Genomic DNA, 14,298 nt, shown 5'->3' with positions numbered 1-14,298 from the left:
CAAAATGGACCCTTTTGGCAGCCTGGTGAAGCCCATGGACTGCTTCTTAGAATAATGTTTTTAAGTGCATAAAATAAAATACGTGAGATTGTAAAGGAAAACAATTATATTTAAATATAGTTATAAATTTTAGAGAGTTCTTGGACCCCAGGTTGGGAACCCCTACTTTAGATAATACCCTTCCTTTTCTATAGCTTTGCTAAACTCCAAATCTAACATTCCATATTCTGTTTAAATCTCACCCGAATGGAACCTGTTTGTGTATTTTCTGTCCCATGAAATGCAGCTGAAGGCTTTCTGTCTGACATCTTAGCTTGGAGGTGGCAGCACCAGGAGTTCCTTGAAGCCTCACCTTGCCACCCAAAGACAATAAGAAGAAGAAATATGCTGGCAAGTCAGTCAAGAAGGACAAATATCCTGTGAACAAGTCTGGGGGCAAAGCTAAGAAGAAGTGGTCCAAGGGAAAAGTTCGAGACAAGCTCAACAACCTGGTTCTGTTTGACAAAGCAACACACGACAAACTCTGCAAGGAGGTCCCCAACTATAAACTTATCAGCCCTGCAGTAGTCTCAGAGAGACTGAAGATCTGGGGTTCTCTAGCCTGAGCAGCCCTCCAGGAACTGCTTAGTAAAGGTCTGATTAAGCTGATTTCCAAACACAGAGCACAAGTGATATATACCAGGAACACCAAGGGTAGAGATGCTCCAGCTGCTGAAGATGCATAAAATGGTTCAACATTTTTGTGTACATTTCCAAAAATAAACTTATTGGACTAAAAAAAAAAGAAATACAGCTGAAGGATATCACCAGACAGATCTATGTGACCAAAACAGAAGGTGGGCTGGTCATGTAGTGAGACTAAGAGTTAACTGATGTGGAAAGGGAACCAATGGACCTGTGATCTCAGCCATGTCACTTGACCTCTCTTTGACCAGTTTTGTCATCAGCAAAATGAGAGGGGGATTGGACCCGATAACTTCTAATGGACCGTCCAGTTAGACATTTATTTGTATATTGCCATATCTAAAGGATGGACCCCAGCATGTTGGGTGGGCCCCCCCCCACCATTGGGAGAACATGGAAAAAGAGCATACATTTGATGAGAGGACACCAATGAGTTGAGATCTGCCCTATTGAAGGAAATATCCATGAGTACCCACATCCATGGTACTGAAGACGCATCTCAGTAGGCAAATAGTGAAATGCAGATGACATAAGAGTTAATGTGCTGCAGTGCAAAGAGAATCATGCATAGAGTTCTGGATACCTAGGATCTGATCCCTGGCTCTGCTGCTAAGTTACAATGTGACCCTTCACAGGGAACTTCTCTGGGACTCTTAAGTAGTAGGTTAAAAATGATCTCTAAGGTCCTTTCCAGCTTTAAAATTCTCATGACTGAGTTTATGATCCCATGAAAAGCCAAGGATCAATCGTGAGAGAAGAACTTGCATTTGTAAGACTATGATTTTCTCCCCATTGATAACTTTTATTGAAATACTAGATGGCACACAGATAGAGTATTGAGTTTAGAATCAAGAAGACTCATCTTCCTGAGTTCAAATCTTGGCCTCAGTCACTCACTAGCTGTATGATCCTGGGCAAAGCACTTCACCCTGTTTGCCTCAGTTTCCTCATCTGTAAAATGAGCTGGAGAAGGAAATGGCAAACCACTCCAGTATCTCTGCCAAGAAAACCCCAAATGGGATTATAAAGAGTCGGACACAAATGAAATGACTGAACAACAACATCTAATGATAAAAATAAAAGCATTTATGTAGCATATTGAGGTTTGCAAAGCGCTTTATTCATTGTCTCATTTGGTTCTCCCAGCAACTATATGAGGTAGGTACTGTTCTTGTTCTCATTTTACAGATGAGAAAACTGAGCCCGAGTGACTTGCCCACTGTCACACCACATGTAAGTATCTGAGGCAGGATTTGAACTCTCCACACTCTATCTACTGTACTGCCCATTGACAGCTTTTAAATACTCTACAGCTGTTAACTAGGCAATCCAATCCTAGTCAATGCTATATTGAGATGTTTCAGCCGTGGCCCCATTTGGGGATTTCTTGGCAAAGATATTGGAGTGTTTTGCCTTTTCCTTCTCCAGTTCATTTTACAGATAAGGAAACTGAGGCAAACAGGGTTAAGTGAGTTGCCCAGGGTCTCACAGCTAGTACGTATCTGAGGCTACATGTGAACTCAAGAAGTGTCTTCCTGATTCCAAGCCGAATGCTCTATCCATTGCGCCACCTAGCTGCCCCCCATCCTAGTCAATATTAGGTCTATGAGGTCAGTGAGTTTTATTTTTCTTTTCTACAGGCAAAGAAAGTGAAATTTGTGATCATTAATGACTGGCCAGAACTAATGAAAATGTTAGGCAAAGCTCAAATTCCCCATTTCTAGGCCGCCTGCCCAGTTGTCTTTTAATTTACAATGGTTAGGATTAATGAGAGCTGGGAATGATTTATTTACTAGTTTGTATGGCTCTGGAGCCTTGGCACTTAAGTGCACCAATCAGAACTTGAGCTCCCATCCATAAAGCCATCTCGAAGTGCGAGCCTAATAAACTGCTAGGTAAATCCCACGTGGACAAGGCACAGGGCTTCTAAGAACCACATTTCTGGGCAGATAATAAAAGTGAATGGGGAAAAGGAAAAGCAAGTAAAAGAACTGGATGCCAAAAAGAAGGAACACGGGACAGGGAGTTAGGCCCACTAACAGGACACAGAGCAAGAGTGATGATCCAGGGTTATTGCAGTATCTAGAGTCGAATCAATCAACCAATCAGCATTTATTAAGCACCTACTATGTACCAGTGCCAAGCTCTGGGGATACAAAAAGAGGCAAAAGACAGCCTCAAGGAGCTTACAATCCGATGGGAGAGAAACTATGCAAACAAATATATGCAAAGCAAACTATATACAGGACAAATAGGAAATAATCAATGGAGGGAATGATAAGGTTTGGGGTGCTGGGAACCCTGAAAGATCAGGGTACAAGGCGAGTCTGCCTAGAAAGAATTGAAGTGCTCAAGTCTTCTTCTGTCAAAGTAGCAAGGTTTATTGTAAAGCCAATAGTGCCAGCGAGATTCCTAGTGAATCTACAATTTAATGGAGTGAGACTGATACTTATACACAAAAAAGGGACAGTGAAAAGATTTGGATGGGATTAAGGAGCGGTAAACAGCCCGCGTGGGCCAGGTGCAATAGCAAAAAGAATAAAGTGGTCTGGTGTGGGCCAGGAGGACTGTGAAAGGACTGTTAAGTATCTAGGTGGGCTGTGCTGGGCCAGAGGCCTCTAAAGAGACCCTGGGGATCTGGGCTGCTGAAACACACAGGAAAATTCAAGGACCAGATTGCTTTCAAAGACATGGTCTTTACCTTTTAGGGGTACAGGTCCCATCACCCCATCAGGAAGAAACTGGAATTAAGAGAGGTTGGGAAAGGTTTCTTGTACAAGGTTGGATTTTAGCTGGTACATAAAAGAAACCAAAGAGGTCAATAGTTGGAGCCGAAGAGAGGGAACATTTCAAGCATGAGGGACAGCCAGAGAAAATGCCCAGAACTGAGAGGTGGGGTGTCTTTTCATGGAACAGGACAGTGTCACTAAATTGAAGAATATGTTGGGGAGCAGGGTGTAAGAAGACTGGAAAGGGAGGAGAAGACCGGGTTATACAAGGCTTTGAATGCCAGAGGATTTTGTATTTGTAGTCAGTTCCCTGGCATGGTGCTGGTAGACTGTCCAGGTTTCACAGGCATACAACAATGAGGTCAGCACAATGGCTCTGTAGACCTTCAGTCTGGTAGTCAGTCTAATACCTCTTCTCTCCCATACTTTCCTTCTGAGCCTCCCAAACACTGAGCTAGCTCAGGCAATGCATGCTTCAACATCATTACCAATGTGTACATCCCTGGAAAGTATGCTACCAAGGTAAGTGAACTTATCTACAGCATTCAAAACTTCTCCATTTGCTGCAACTGATGGTTCCATGTATGGATGGTGTGGTGGTGGCCAATGGAGCATCTATGTTTTCTTGGTGGTGTTAGGCCAAAATTAGCACAAGCAGCAGAGAACTGGTCCAAACTTTGTTGCATCTCAGCTTCAGAGGCTGCATTGAGTGCACAATCATCTGCAAACAGAAAATCATGCACCAACACTCCCTCTACTTTGGTCTTGGCCTGTAGCATTTTCAAGTTGAAGAATTTACCATTCGTACGGTAGCTAACCTTGACGCCATATTCATCCTCATCGAAAGCATTTGACAACATGGCTGAAAACAACATGCTAAAAAGCGTAGGAGCAGGCACACAGCCTTGTTTCACTCCATTTGGTGACTGGGAAAGCACAAGAGCATTGTCCATTATCCAGAACCCAGGCAAGTGTGCCATCATGAAATTGACGTACAATGGCGTACAATGCTGATGAACTCTGGGCAACCAAATTCTGATGCAATTTTCCATAAGCCCTCACAACTGGCAGTACCAAAAGCCTTGGTCAGATCTACAAACATTGCGTGCAGATCTCTGTTCCGCTCCTTGCGTTTCTCCTGGAGCTGTCAGGCAGCAAATACCTTATCAACTGTTCCTCAGCCTTGTCTGAAGTCACACTCACTCTCAGGTAGATGACTGTCTTCCAGGTGAAGGATCAGCTTATTAAGGAAGACTCTGGCAAGAATCTTGCCAGCAATGACTAAGAGAAGGACCCCCTGTAGTAGTAATCAGGGAGGGGCTTTTTGCTGTTCTTCTCTTAAGTGCCTTTAAGGATCCTGGTCTTTGTTTGAATGGGGCAGGTAAGGTGGGATCTTTTGCCTTGGAATGTTTCTCAGCTCTAGGACAATCTTGAGTCATTGAATTGTATATGATGTGGTGCTGGTGGTTGGAGCTTTCCCACACTGATTTCTCACACTCTAAATGGTGAGCCTCAAATGCCCCAGGGCCCAAAGACAGGTATATTAAACTGGTGTTTGACTTTTGGTGGTACACTCATTGAAAGAATGGGTGAGGAGACTCTGGGCAAGCCATCGAACCCACTCACCCCCCCCAGCTTTGCAAGCCAGATAGATGTTGGTACTTCTCTGGTGACTACGAATTGTGATTTGAATCAGACAAGGTCTGTCTGTTGATGCTTGTAATTTCTGTTTGTGTTTGCCTTGAAGTCCAGGGGACTGATCTTTTCTCCCTGAACTAAGTGAATGATATATGTTTGTTTGATTAAACTGAGATTGTTAACCCCTTAAAGTTGCTTTCCTTAGAAAAGCAGATCAAAGAACCTGTGCTGGCAGCCTTCTTGTTGTTGATCTTGTGTTAGTCTTCCAACCCTGCAGCAGCTGCTAGCCAAATTGTTGCTACACCCCCCTGTCACAGGACAATCTATTTCCTTTACCCTTATAGAGATGGACAATGGAGGTGTCCTTGAACTACAGTGTTCTGGCCCAGATGAGCAAATGCAGGCTTAGTATCTTCGTATGTAAAAAGAGAGGGTTGGACTAAGTTCCCTTCCAGCTGTAACCCTATGATTCCAGGACCTAATATTGGGTTCCAGTCCTACCTAAATTTGCCATTAATTGGAGAATTGAAAAAGGGAGCCCCCCCCCATCAATTTGATGAGCTTACAAAGCAGAGAACCTATGTTTGGGTCTTTGCATAGCCCTATGGAAAGTATAGACAAACCATAGGGTCACAGATTTAGGACCAAAAGAGACCTTAGAAAGCCTTGAGTACAATACCCTCATTTTACAGATGAGTAAACTGAGGCACAGTTGCTAAGTGTCTTGCCCAAGGTCACATAGGTAGTATCAGAGCTAGAATTTGAACTCATACCTTCTGACTCCAAGTCCAGTACACTTCATTGTACCACATTGCTTCCATGTAATGGGAAAAAGGGTTTGCCTCTCTAGTAAGTTCATTTCCTCTCTGGCAGAATCATATGATCATATATTTAGATCTTGTGAAGGGACCTTCACCTTCACCTCAGAAGTCATGTAGGTCAACTCCCTCATTTTATAGTTGAGGAAACTGAGGCACAGGATGATTAAGTGATTTGTCCAAAGTTGCACAAGTAGTAAGTGGCAGAGGCAGTATTCTAATGACCTCCTGTCCTCTTCTCTACTCCACTAAGCTGCCATGGTCCAAACCCTCAGGATAGGATTATAAGATTGGATGCCTGTTTGGTCTTTAGGGAGAAGTGAGACTCACCAGAATGTCAGGGATGGGGGAGAATGCCTATCTAGCAAGCCCAAGTTTAGTGATTTAAAATCACAAAGTTGCACTACAAATTTGGAGATCTGTATTAGTAAAAGATCGCCTTCTCCAAAGAGGGAGAATTGTATTGACTATTTATGAGCTACAATGCAACCTTCTTGTGTTTTCTGCATTTTCTGTAGGGTGGAATAAAAGCTGTCTTGCACTAAGCATATTCATTGTATCTTGAGTACTTATATAGTATCTTTTGATCCACATCGGTGGTGACCTAGACATTACTATCTATATTCTGAGATTTTTCTAGAGGCAGTTATGGAGAGAAGCATTACAACTATATATACACTACACACACACACACATACACACACACACACACAGTTGTTGTCCTTCATTCTTGAAGAGGATGAAAATGACATCACCATGTTAGAGTCAAGTTACAGTGTGTCCAACTGTGGCTGATCAGACCAATATGAGCTCAGAATGTTCTATCATAGGTCAAGTGCAAATAGTCCATGTGAACATTTGGGGTGGATTCTCTAAATTTGCATATCACATATATACAGGGGGTGAAAGAGGGAGGGAGGGAGAGAGAGAGAGAGAGAGAGAGAGAGAGAGAGAGAGAGAGACAGCATTTGCTTGGATGCATTTGAGAGATACACTTGTTGGATATGTTGAGAAATGTCTTAACTGGTCTCTTATTGATATTTTTTCTCCCTCCAATCCATCCTTCCACAAAACTGCTGAAGTGATCTTTCTAATGCATAGATCTGGCCATGTTAAGTCCTTGCCAAAAATCTCAGTGGCTCTCTTTTGCCCATGGGACAAAATCCAGATTCCTTAACCTGGCATTCAAGGTTCTCACCACTTTGGTTCTCAATGACCTTATAGCCTCATTTTACATTTATCTTTTTCAAACACCTTGTGTTCCAGTCAACCTGTACCATTAGCTTTTTCCTAACTTTGACCTGACATCTCCCATCCCCGTTCTTTCATATGGACCATCCCTCATGCCTGGAGAACACACCTTCCTCTCTACATTCCAGATTCCTTCTCTTCTTGCAAGGCTCAGCCCAAGTGCCCCCTCCTCCATAGAGCCTTCCAAGATTTCTATTGACTAAAAGTCTTTTCTTTCTCCTTGAATTTTCCTAGAGCACATTATTTGTATTTTTCCTTTGGTTCTATCCCACTATACCTTGTGTTGTGTTTATTCAAGTGCATATTGTATCCCTCCAATAGATTCTAAACTATGTCAGTGAAGAAATATTGCTTTCCCATGTCTTTACCCTCAGCATGTAGCGGAGGGCCTTACGTGCTTTGATTGTTGTTGGTGGTGCCAGTATCTTGGCCAGTTCAGCTTAACATTTTTCAGTTGTGTTGTACCCTTTGTGACCCCATTTGGGGTTTTATTGGCAGAGATACTGGGGTAGTTTGCCATTTCCTTCTCCAGCTCATTTTACAGATGAGAAAACTGACTCAAACATAGTGAAGTGACTTGCCCACGGTCACACAGCTTGTAAGTATCTAAGGCCAAATATGAACTCAAGTCTTTCTGACTCCAGGGCTGGCTTTGTCAAGAAAACCCCAAAGGGGTCACAAAGAATCAAACATGACCGAAAATGACTGAACAACAACATCCTGACTCCAGGCCCCGTGCTCTATCCACTAAGCCATCTAGCTGCCTCTAACTATCTATCTAAACTGAGGTACATTAATGTACCTCTCTGGACCTCAGTTTCTTCACCTGGAAAATGGCAAGAGTAGACCACTTCAAAGGTCTCTTCTAGCTCCAATGTTCTATGATTCCTGAAGGGAGATGATGCTCACCCATGCTTAAGATAGGTGGAACCTCTAAACCCAAGATCAGAAGAACACAACCTCCAAACTTAATGACACTTTTGTCATAGGGGGAAAACCAAGCTATCCTTACTGACTACCCAACTGGTGGATTGAGGTGTGACTATAAAGTTGTGGAACTGGTCATTTTAATGAAGCAAACAAAAACTTAATCTCTGGCACTTTCCCTAGTGATGCCTCCACCACTCAAAACATATGTGGAACTCCTCTTTTGGAAGAACCTTCAAAGCCGGGATCCATTCTTGGGAACAGCCTCCGCTGGGACAAACATTCAGTCTTCCTGGGTGGGTTTGATTTTTTGAAAGCTAACAGTCATTTGGGAAAAGAACTGTTAAAGTGGAAATCAAAAGCAAGATGTTGTTACAATGTTTTACAACTAGTTTTGTTTCCCTCATAAATTAGCACTGAAGGTCATTGGCAAAGAACGGGTCCCAAACATGTTGCGAGCAAAAGCAGAATCCCTAGGATAACAGTAAATCCTCCCAAGGGTACTAATTCGAAAAGACAACATATCTTTAGACAGATAAACTCTGATAGGTTTCTTGAAAACCCAGAACATCTATTTCAGCATGCTACAAGGAGAAGGATTTTTTTTTTAATCTCTTGAAAGTTTCTGTCTCTAATCCTAGTTCCAGTTCTGTTACCAGCTCCCTCTGTGACATTGGCCAAGTCACTTCCTCAATTTAAGCTTTAATTTCCTCATCTATACAATAAGATAGTTGGACTGAGGGGAGGGTAATAGAAATAAATAGCCAATGTGAAAAAAAAAAGTATGGATTCATGATGAAGTTAAAGAAAATTTGTCAAAATCTTGTGAACTCCATGCCAAATCGTGTGAAACAAGGGATTACAGTAAAAGAAAGACATATTAAAAGTTTTCTGAAAAATGTAAAAAAAAAAAAGGAAGATAGCTAGTTCTGTTTTGGACATGTCAAAAGTACATAGCTGTCACAAAAGGTCAAAGCTTTGGGAAAGTTGGTTGAACCAAACAGTCAGCTCCCTGGCACTTGTACCTCACCTCCTGATCTGGTATGGACTGACTGTTTTATTATCCCCATTTTTCAGGTGAGGAAACTGGGGCAAACAGAGTTTAAGTGACTTGCTCAGGGTCATACATCTACAAGTGTCTGAGGTCCCACATGAACTCAGGTCTTCCTGATTCCAGGCCCAGTGCAATGGCCTCCTAAACTGGACTCTCCCCTCCCCTCCTCCTATCCTGGTTTCCACTTCTATCTCACCGCATTGCATTTTGGTGCTCTGAAAGAAAGCCTGATATTAATTAATGTTAATCTAATATATGAATAGACATGAATTTACATTCTTAAGTGCATTTTTGGAATTGAGGATAGCTACAAGAGAGGTCCATAGAGTTGGCAAGAGACCTAAGAAGTACAGATAGGTGGTGCAGTGGATAGAGTGATGGACCCTGAGTCAGAAAGACCTGAGTTCAAATTCAGCCTCAGATACTTCCTGGCTGTGTGACCCTGGGAAGATCACTTTACCTCAGCCTCAGTTTCCTCAATTGTGAACTAATAACACTACCTACCTTACAGGGTTGTTTTGAGGATCAAATGACATAGTTTTTATTAAGCACCGTGCTTTTGATGAAAAGCCTTTTAATTCCAAGTCTAGCCTTCATTAAAGGCCATAAATTATCTTTTTTCTATCATTTTTAAATTTTAGTTTCAGTTTCACATCCCCTTCCTCCCTGCATCCCTCCCCAACTATTGAGAAAGCAAAAAATATAATACCCATTATACATACACAGTCATTCAAAACATATTTCCACATTAGCCACCTTCCAAAAGAAAAGGCAAGAAAAATAAATGGAAAAAATGCTGCAGTCTTCACTCTGAGTCCATCAGTTCTTTCTGTGGAGGCAGATCATATTTTTATTATGAGTCCTTTGGGGTTGTGGTAGATCACTGGATTAATCTGAGTTACTAAGTTTTGGTAGTTAATTTTCCTTATAATGTTGCTGTGACTGTGTACACTGCTCTCCTGGTTCTGCCCGCCTCACTTTGCATAAGTTCATATAAGTCTTCCCAGGTTTCTTGGAAACCATGCCCTTCATCATTTCTTATAGCACAGTAGTATTCCATTGCATTCATATACAATACTTTGTTCGGCTATTCCCAATTGTTGGACATCCCCTTCAGTTTCCAATTCTTTGCCATCACAATAAGAGCTGCTATTGTATTATAAAGCAGCAATCATCAAAATTACTTGGTACTGGCTGAGAAATAGAGGGGTAGATCAATGGAATAGATTAGGTATACAAGGCAAAGTAATCAAAGAGTATAGCAATCTACTGTTTGATAAACCCAAAGACCTCAGCTTCTGGGATAAGAACTCACTATTTGACAAAAACTGCTGAGAAAACTAGAACATAATATGGCAGAAACTGGACATAGACCAAGATCTGACACCACATACCAGAAAAAAGTCTAAATGGGTACATAGTTTAGATAGAAAGGCTGATACTATAAATAAACTAGGAATAGTTTATCTGTTAGATTTATGGAGAATGGAGAAATTTATGACCAAATAAGAGATAGAGAACATTTTTGCAAAATGGATAATTTTGATTACATTAAATTGAAAAGTTTTTGCATAAACAAAGCCAATGCAATCAAGATTAGGAGGGAAGCAGAAAAGTGGGAAAGAATTTTTACAACTAGTGTCTCTGATAAAGGCCTCATTTCTAAACTATATAGAAAACTGAGTCAAATTTACAAAAATACAAGTCATTCCCCAATTGATAAATGGTCAAAGGGTATGAACAGGTGGTTTTCAGATGAAGAAATTAAAGCTATCTAGTCATACGAAAAAGTGCTCTAAATCACTATTGATTAGAGAGATGCAAATCAAAATGACTCTGAGGTCCCACATCACACCTATTGGATTGGCTAACGTGACAAAATAGGAAAATGATAAATGTTGGAGAAGATGTGGGAAAGTTGGAAAGCTGAGTCATTGTTGGTGGAGCTGTGAGCTGATCCAGCCATTCTGGAGAGCAATTTGGAACTATGCCCAAAGGGCTATAAAAATGTACATACCCTTTGACCCTGAAATACCGTTTTTAGGGCTATATCTCAAAGAGATCATAAAAATGGGGAAAGATCCACATGTGCAAAAATGTTTATAGCAGCTCTCTTTGTATTGGCCAAGAACCGGAAATTGAGGAGATGCCCATCAGTTGGGGAGTGGCTGAACAAAAGTTGTGGTATATGAATGTAATGGAATACTATTGTGCTATAAGAAATGAGTGAGCAGAACCAGGAAAACATTGTCCACAGTAACAGCCACAGTGTGTGATGACTGACTTTGAGAGACTTAGCCCTTCTCAGCAATGCAGGGTTCTAAGACAATTCCAAAGGACTCGTGATGGAAAATGCCATCCACATCCAGAGAAAGAACTATGGAGTCTGAATGCAGAGCAAAGCAAACTATTTTCTTTTTTGTTTGTTTTGTTTTGTTTTTTTTTTCTCATGGTTTCTCCCATTTGTTGCAATTCTTTTATACAACATGACTAATGTGAATATATGTTTAATAGGAATGTATATGTAGAGCCTATATCAGATTGCAGGCTGTCTTAGGGAGGGAGAGGGAGAAAATTTAAAACTTGTGGAAGTGAGTGTTGAAAACTAAAAATAAATTAGCTAATAAAAAAGAAAAAAAACCAATAAGAGCTGCTAAGAATTAATTATTTTTGCCTGCAAATCCACCCTTCCTCCAAACTTCCCTATTTCTGTTGAAGGCACCACCATCCTTCCAATCACCTGGTTCACAGCCTCAGCATGATCCTTGACTCCTCCCTCTCTCTCATCCCATGTCATATCAGTTGCCAGGTCTTGTCTTTTCTACCTTCTCAGTATTTCTTATATCCATTCCATTCTCTCTACTCACACAGGTACCACCTTAATTCAGGTTCTCATCGTTTCATGCTGGACTAATAATAATAATAATAATACCTAACATTTATATAGCACTTACTATGTGCCAGGCATTATAATATTTTACAAATATTATCTACTTTGGTCCTCATTACAACCCTGGGAGTAGGTTCGATTACCCAGTTTTATAGATGAAGACATAGCAGTTAAGTGACTCCCCCAGGATCACACAGCTAGTAAGTGTCTGAGGTCGGATTTGAAGTCAGGTCCTCCTGACTCCAGGGCTGGTGCTCTACTCACTGTGCCACCTAGCTGCCCCATGCCATATAATATTCTTAAAGCACAAGTGTGTAATGCCTCTAGGATAAAATATAAATTTCTGTTTGGTATTTAAATCCCATCATAACCTGATCCAATCATACCTTTCTAGTCTTGTTATATACATTGCTCCCTTGCATGCATTGTCAAACTTGCCTTCTTGATGATTAAAAGAGATAATATTTATTAATAAGCACTAACCTCAGTGCCTCAGTAGGTGCTATGTAAATGCTTGTTCCTTTCCCCTGTGTCACTGTCCTCATCTCCTGCTTCCATGCATTTGCACTGGCTGTGTCCCATGCCTGGAGCGTACTTCCTCCTCACCTCTATTTCTTGGAATCTCTTGTTTTCCTTCAAAATTCAGCTCAGATGCCACCTTCTAAATGAAGTCATTTTAGATCCTCCTCCTCACCAAAATTACCTTGTATTATTCTGTATACACTTTTATGTGTATGTGTGGTCTCCTCAAGAGAATAAATGTTCTCTGTGAGCAGGAACTATTTCTTTTTTTTTTTTTTTGCCTTTGCTTCTTGTGAGTCTGGCCTAGTATCTGGCCCATTGGTTGATTGATTTTCTCATCCCTACATATAGTCACAAGCCAGATCTTCCATGTCCTGCCTCAGGCACACCTCTAAGAAATGTGCTTAAACTCCATCTACTTCCCTCCCCAAATGTTTCCCTAGGCCTCCAAGCTGTGGCCTCTTAGTGAAAGGTCTCCACCAGTCCTTGGGTGTGCGCATTGTGAACTAGCTCCCTTATCGTCTCAGTTCTCTCCTAACATTCCATTAGCTGCTAGATGTGAACCTACAATCCCCCCAAATTGACGATATCCTGAATGATATACTTTTGTTAATCGACTAACCAAAATGTATTGTGTTTGTCTGTGATTTTGGTTTCCTTAGTTCAAAAACACTTTTCCAGTGAATAAAAACTTGCTTTCCCTTCTGGGGGAAACAAAGAAAAATAAAACCCCTTTAACAAATATGTATAGTTAAGCAAAGCCAGTTCCCAAATTGGCCATGTCCACGGTTCCACTCTGAATGATGTATTTTTTCTGCCCATTCTTAATTTGCCATGGTAGACATGGTGGACATTTGACATGGTGGACTTAAGGATGTAATCTGGGGTCAAAGTTAACCTATCCTAATAAAAGAACTATGGAACATGGAGTGATTAGAGAGTGATCAGAGTGAAGGAGGTAACCCCAGCTGGTAGACAGGTAGGCATTCATGAGACCTCCCATCTGAGGGATGGGGAAGGGATATATACTTTCTTCCAGTTTCTAGGCAGGTCTATCAGTGTAGAGCTCACAGGACCTACCCCCTGCCCCTGCCCTCGAATCTCCCTAGTGGTACTATATTGCCAATTGTCTTACTATTTGTATGCTACTTTGACTGCTTACAGGGTTACAGATAAGCTTGGGTAGTCTCCTGAACCCTAAGGTAGGCACTGACTTTAGGGATTATGGGACAAAGGGTAAAAGGAAAAAGCAGGGAATGGAAGCCTCAGGTTATATAGAAGGGAATATTTTAGCTAGACAACTGTACCTTATAACAAAGCTCCACTTCGGGCAGTAGGGAGGCCCAGTTATCCAGAAGGCAGAAGGGGAAGCACTACAGTAATATCGTTTCAGGATTTGGTTCAGATGCTTTGACTGGCCATCAGACTAGCCATGATATGCCATGGAAAGAGAATCCTGATTAGAAGCAATATGAGAGATGACCATGGAGCTGGAAATTCCTTTCAGGGACCTGCGTGTAGCGTTAGCTTGTGGTTGGGGTTGAGTCAGCTTAGCCCAGGGACAGGTCTGTAGCAAAGATCTCCCCTTACTGACACCCAAGGAAGAGCAAAGGTGGCAGGGGCTGGGTAGCGAGCCTCCTGGTGATTGGTCCAAGCACAGATTTTAGATGACTGGATGTAATAGATAGAATCTCAGGGAATTACATAAGAACGTAAACTAGCTACCACAGCTCAAACCTTTGTTTCCTCAGTGATTTCATCTTTTACACACCATACCACCCAGCC

This window comes from Trichosurus vulpecula, chromosome 1 (genome assembly GCF_011100635.1).
Source record: "Trichosurus vulpecula isolate mTriVul1 chromosome 1, mTriVul1.pri, whole genome shotgun sequence".
Lineage (NCBI taxonomy): Eukaryota > Metazoa > Chordata > Mammalia > Diprotodontia > Phalangeridae > Trichosurus > Trichosurus vulpecula.
The sequence above is the reverse complement of the archived record's forward strand: the minus strand, read 5'-3'. Positions refer to the sequence as shown.